The sequence below is a fragment of the Sorex fumeus genome, unplaced genomic scaffold (genome assembly GCF_029834395.1).
Source record: "Sorex fumeus unplaced genomic scaffold, SorFum_2.1 ptg000131l, whole genome shotgun sequence".
Taxonomy (NCBI): domain Eukaryota; kingdom Metazoa; phylum Chordata; class Mammalia; order Eulipotyphla; family Soricidae; genus Sorex; species Sorex fumeus.
In genome coordinates, this window is record NW_026606188.1 from 21,151,635 (window position 1) to 21,157,389 (window position 5,755).

The 5,755-nt window shown below is 46.9% G+C and overlaps 1 non-coding gene across 1 annotated transcript; it reads left to right on the plus strand.

Moving 5' to 3' along the window:
• The first annotated feature begins 4,456 nt into the window (after positions 1 to 4,456).
• Positions 4,457 to 4,560, plus strand: LOC130015852 (U6 spliceosomal RNA). The gene has a single exon (XR_008791173.1). It is a non-coding gene; the product is annotated as a U6 spliceosomal RNA (small nuclear RNA).
• The last annotated feature ends 1,195 nt before the right edge of the window (positions 4,561 to 5,755 follow it).

Here is a 5,755-nt window from a genome sequence, read left to right on the forward strand (position 1 = left end):
CTATACCATCAAACAAGACCCATCACATGCCATCATGTTTGTCCGGTTCTGTACCATTATATATGTCCCTCATGTACTGTCACATACTGGGCCAGTCCTCTTACCGATTGGACCTTACCTAACCCATATCAAGATGTTCTTCACCTGATCCAGACACAAAAGAGACCCAGCCAACTCAGGGCAAGACCCAGTCCATGACCAAAGGACTTTCTCTCCAGGGCTTCCCACCCTCCCCTGTGAGCCATTTCAGGAATGTGGCCCCTGGAACAGGAGATGATGCCAAAACAGTGTGGTTTGAACTCCTCCGGGCAGGGGTCAGGAAAGGAAGGGATTTCCAAGAGGAAGTGTGATCCTGGGACACCAGGGGAACTCAGGATTCCCTGATCACCCGGATTATCTCGGGCTGGTGACACCTCTTCTCCTTCTCTGCACAGGACATGGTCATCTTCGCTGGTCCACACTGGAGCCCAGCATACACAGCAGGCCCTATTGGTGCAGCTAAAGGCAGGAGGGAGGTAGGGGAGCAGGTACCCCTAGGAAGGGTTCTAGTTTTAAGTCCTGCTGTCAGGTCAGTAGCATGCCCCCAAAAGTTCCTGAACTTGGGAAGGGCTCGAACTGGGCAGATCAGAAAACACTTGCCAGATTTAAAATAAAAATAGAGGACACCAGTTAAACATCAGTCTCAGATAAACAAGCAAAGCTATTTTTTTAAGTAAGTCCCAGGCAATATTAAGGGTTTTTTTTTACTTTTTAATTTTTTTAATGGGGTTGGAGAGCTCTCTGACTGAGCACAGGCTTTGCTCACAGGAGAACCAGGTTCCAACCCATGAGCAGGACCCGCGGTTCCTACATGTTGAGCTGGGAGCACCCCAGAGGTGGAGCCCAAAAACAAACACAAATGACTCCTCGTCTCTTTGAAGTTTAAATCCAACCTGCCATTTGTATCTTATCTGATCACATAACAGAATCACAGGCCCAAACTTGCATTCATGTATGTGGTAACACACAAGCACAAGAAAATTAAACAGTCATGAGACCAGAGCGATAGTAGAGGGGGAGGGTACTTACGTTGCATGTGGCTTACCTGGCTTCGATCCCTGGCACCCCATATGGTCCTCTGAGACCTGCCAGCCGTAACCCCTGAACACAGAGTCAGGGGTAAGCCCTGAGCATTGCCGGGTGTGGAAGAAAAAAAGAAAGGAAGGAGGAAGGAAGGAAAGAAGGAAGGAAGGAAGGAAGGAAGGAAGGAAGGAAGTCAAAAACCTGGTGAGAATGCAGAGGCAGAGCATGAAGGGCCCTGTTGACCTCCGAAGACAGGCTGTGGGCCGCCCTTCCCCTGTTCCCCGAGCACCCCAGAATGCCTAGGCTACCCCAATACCTCAAGACTCAGACCCACCAGCCCAGCACTGCCTGTGAGGGCAGCCTGGGACCCAGAGCCCCGTTGCTCGGCACCAGCTCTGTTCCTACAGGGTGGCAGGGGAGGGCAGGAGCGAGCACCCAAAGAATCCTGTGTGTTTCCTACGTGAGGAGTGGGAGGATACTGGAGGCAACTGGGAACCAGAAGTGGATGCACCCAGCCCAAGGCTGCAGCTAGAAAGGTCTGAGAGCTCAGAAGTGGGGAACTGAGGCCGCCAGCAAGGCTAGTCCTTTGGTAGCCCGAGGAGGGGCCTCCGGGTATATCTCCAGCCCTCCTGACCCCCAACTCTCACCAATTCCAGCACAGTCTGAGCTATCCCACCACTGCAACCTCTATATGAGGATAGCGAGGGCCTGTATCCGCTAGCAGGGGGCTCACTGTTATTATTAATATTATTATTACTTGGTACTTACTTGGACAATAGCCGTGCTTTATATATACACTACCTTGGTAAGGTACAAACACTATGAAGTGGATCCTGTTAATTCAGTCTCATATATGTGACGTGAAACCCAAAAGCATCTAAAAAACTCGATAGTGAACACTCAGGGAAGAGGAGACCAGCGGATCCAACCCTCGGATTTGGGAACTGACCATCAGGATTCAATCCCTTACTTCACACAGCGTCAGGACCTAACCACGCTACGCTCAAAGTTGCTGCAAAGCTGCTTTCGGACAGCAGGGGGCGCCAATGTCTATGAACTACTTGCTGCAGAAAGTCTAGACAAAAGGTACAGAGACATAAAGACAAATGCCAAAGGGAAGAAGCAATTAAGACCCCTTGGACCCCACAAGTCCCAGGAAAAAAATGAAATGCAAACTTGATATGTGATTCAGGCAACCAAGGACTGTCAATGTTAGAATCCAGGTTACAAAGTTATCAGCTGCTCTCCTGGAGCCTAATCAATGTATCACTGTCACTGTATCACTGTCATCACTGTCATCCTGTTGTTCCTCTATTCACTCGAGCGGGCTTCAGTAACATCTCCATTCGTTCCAGCCCTGAGATTTTAGCAGCCTCTCCTTACTCGGAGGCTCGTTCAGGGTCAGGGGAATGAGACTCGTTATTGTTACTATTTTGGCATATTGAATACGCCATGGGGAGCTTCCAGGCTTTGCAATATAGACAGGGAAAATCAGCTTTCTGCAGAGACTCCTTAAGACAATCATCTCATCATCTCATCGAGAAAGAGAGAGAGAGAGAGAGAACAGGCAACTGTCCCAGGGACGGGCTCTCAGCTTCCCAAGGAGCTTCATTCTTTAGTTCTATTTTTTCCTCTTAATTTTTCCTCCATTTCGGTTGTCATTCAACATGGGCTTTTTACACTGCATCTATGTTCTTCTAGTTAGGACAATGTGGGTGGCAGCCAGTCGTCACTTCCTGATTCTTGCTCAGTCTCTCCGCTTCTGCTTCCTCTGTGTGAAATGATGATGGTGAAATAGTGAGCAAAAGGCAGTATAGGAATCTGCTCACACACTGCTCAGAAGATGCAGGGGCTTGGCTTGGCTCAGAAGGACCTTGCTTGGCCCCCTAATGGATTAGGGTTTGCCTTGGGGGAGGGGGAGTGCTGGTGGAGGGTGACACCATGTGCCTGGAGTTCAAGTAAACTGAATTAATCACTTTGATCCCCAGCACCCCCTAAAGCCCTCTGAGTCCCTCCAGGAGTGATCCCTGTGCACAGAGCCAGCAGTAAATTCTGAGCACTTCTGGGTGTGACCCAAAAATCAAAAGGAAAAGACTTTTCTTTCATTTTGAACCCTTGGCCAGGGATGTGAACCATATCAGGTGCTACATCTGACAGTGCAATGCAGAGAAACAAAAACTAACCTTAGGAAGCTTGGCCTATAGAGAAGGAATGATCAGCGCACACGGGCCCCACAGATACACATGGACACACGAAGTTCAGTGTGATGTCAGACAAGGACTAGGCAGGTGTGTTGAGACAGCCTCTAGCCACTGACCTGGCCATGGCTGGGGAGTTAGGGAAGGCCACCTGCAAGAGCAGATGGCAGGTGTGAGGGGAGAATGGGTGGAGCCTCGAAGGTGAGTAAGCATGAGGAAAGAGAGAGCTTGAAAGAGGAGGAGGACATGGATGGAGGGGGAGGGGGGTCTCAGTTGGAGTGGGCCTGCTGGAGGGAATCTCAGACTTGTGGCATCAGGGAGCCATCAAACACTAGGCAGGAGAGGAGCTAGAAGAGGACTGGGAAAATGGAGCAAAGCCTCCCCTCCCCCCTTCCCCAAAGAGTTCTTTGATCGAAATAGGAGTATAGTCTACCTTACTTCAGGACACAAATCCATGGCCAGCAGATGCTGTAGCACCCAAGGAAAAGCTAAACTATTGGGTCTTGAGACAAGCAGGACCAAAGGCAGTGGCACAGATCCAGATGGGCTGACTGACATGTCACCTCTGAGCGTGGGTCCCCAGGAACAGGCTCTGAAGGATCAGCTCCTGACTCCCTTCTTGGCCAACAGGCACTCATGACATAGGACAGCTTCCAAAGCAGGAGTGGCATTCTCCAGATAAAAATGTCTCCAAGACGTCACTCTGTGGTGACTTTGTCAAAGAAATGGGAAGAGATTCTGGTTCTCCCCCTGCCAACGATAAATAAGTTCTAACATCTATAGATCCTGAAAGACTAGAAAAGAGAGAAGGGCAAAGGGGGAGTACAGCAGGTAAGGTGCTTACTTTGCACACAACCGACCCAGGTACAATCCCTGACACCCTATATGGTTCCCTGAGCTTGGTAAGAGAGATCCCTGGTCACAGAGCCAAAAGTAAGCCCTGAGCCCTTTCAGGTATGACTTCCTGTCTGACAAAGAGACTGGAAGGTCATCAAGGACAGATAGGATTTACTGGGAAACAATTCGGACAATAAAGGCTGGGGTGGGGGGTCATACAGGAGGCTTGGGGAGATGGGAGCTACCAGGTGACACGTTAGGGCATACGACACAATCCAGGCTTAGTCCCTGATTTCTCTGTGTCGTTCAGGATATGATAAGGTGAACTAGCCATCAGGCATAGTAAAATTTAACAAAAAGTTCTCATTTCGGCAGCACATACACTAAAATTGGAGCTATACAGAGATTAGCATGGCCCCTGCGCAAGGATGACACGCAAATTCATGAAGTGTTCTATATTTTTAAATCCTGAAAATAACAAGATCAAAAAAAGAAATCGAATCCTTAAGGAGCATCCTTAAGATTCACAGCAGATCTATCTGATGAAACCCTAGGGCCCAAAGACAGTGGTGTGATATAGTGAACAAACTCAATGAAATAAATGCCTCACCTTGAATACTTTATCTAACTAGTCTCTCATTCATATCAGAAGGAACAAAACACAGCTTCACAGAGAAAAAGCAATTCAGGAACTTCATAGCCTCAAAACCATGACCACAAGAGCAGCTAAACGGGTTACTTTAAGACAAGACAAGTTCCCCAAATAGACCAAACTTTGGCATAAAGATAGGACAAAACCCCATAAAGATAATCTCTCTCAATGCCAGTGGGCTAAATGCACCAACTAAAAGGCACAGAGGGATAGGGTAGATAAGAAAATTGAATCCAACATTCTGCTGCCTGCAAGAAACACATCTGAACAGGCAGAGCAAACACAGACTCAAAGTGAAAGGATGGAAAACAATCTTACAAGCAAACAACTCCCTCAGAAAAGCAGAAGTGGCCATACTTATATCAGACCACAGAGACTTCAGACTGAGTTAGGTTACAAGAGAGAGTGAAAGTTATTTCTTATTGATCAAAGGATCTGGACACAAGGAAGAACTCACACTCCTAAATGTATATATGCACCTAAGGAGGAACCTGCAAAATACTTAAAATTATTGCTTATAGACTTGAAGAAAGACGTTGACAGCAACACAATAATAGTTGGAGATTTCAACACTGCTTTAACCCTTCTTGATAGATCAACAAGACTCAAGCTCAGCAAGGATATATTTTATCTGATGGAAGAAATGGAAGACAGGGGTCTAGTAGATGTATATACACACAAACATATATATATATACATACATATATATACATACATATATATATAGGACAATTCATCTCCCAATTGCTGAATACACATTCTTCTCAAGTGCACATGGGACATTCTCCAAGATAGACCACATACTGGGACACAAAACATACCTCTATAAAATTAAGAGGAAAAAAATTGCATCAACAATCTTTTCAGGCCATGATGCACTGAAAATTGAAGTGAATCACACCTGAAACAGAAATTCAAACCAAACACCTGGAAATTAAAGAGCTGACTACTGAATAACGAGTTGAATGACAAGTGGTTTAGAAAGGAAATCAAAAGGTTCCTGGAA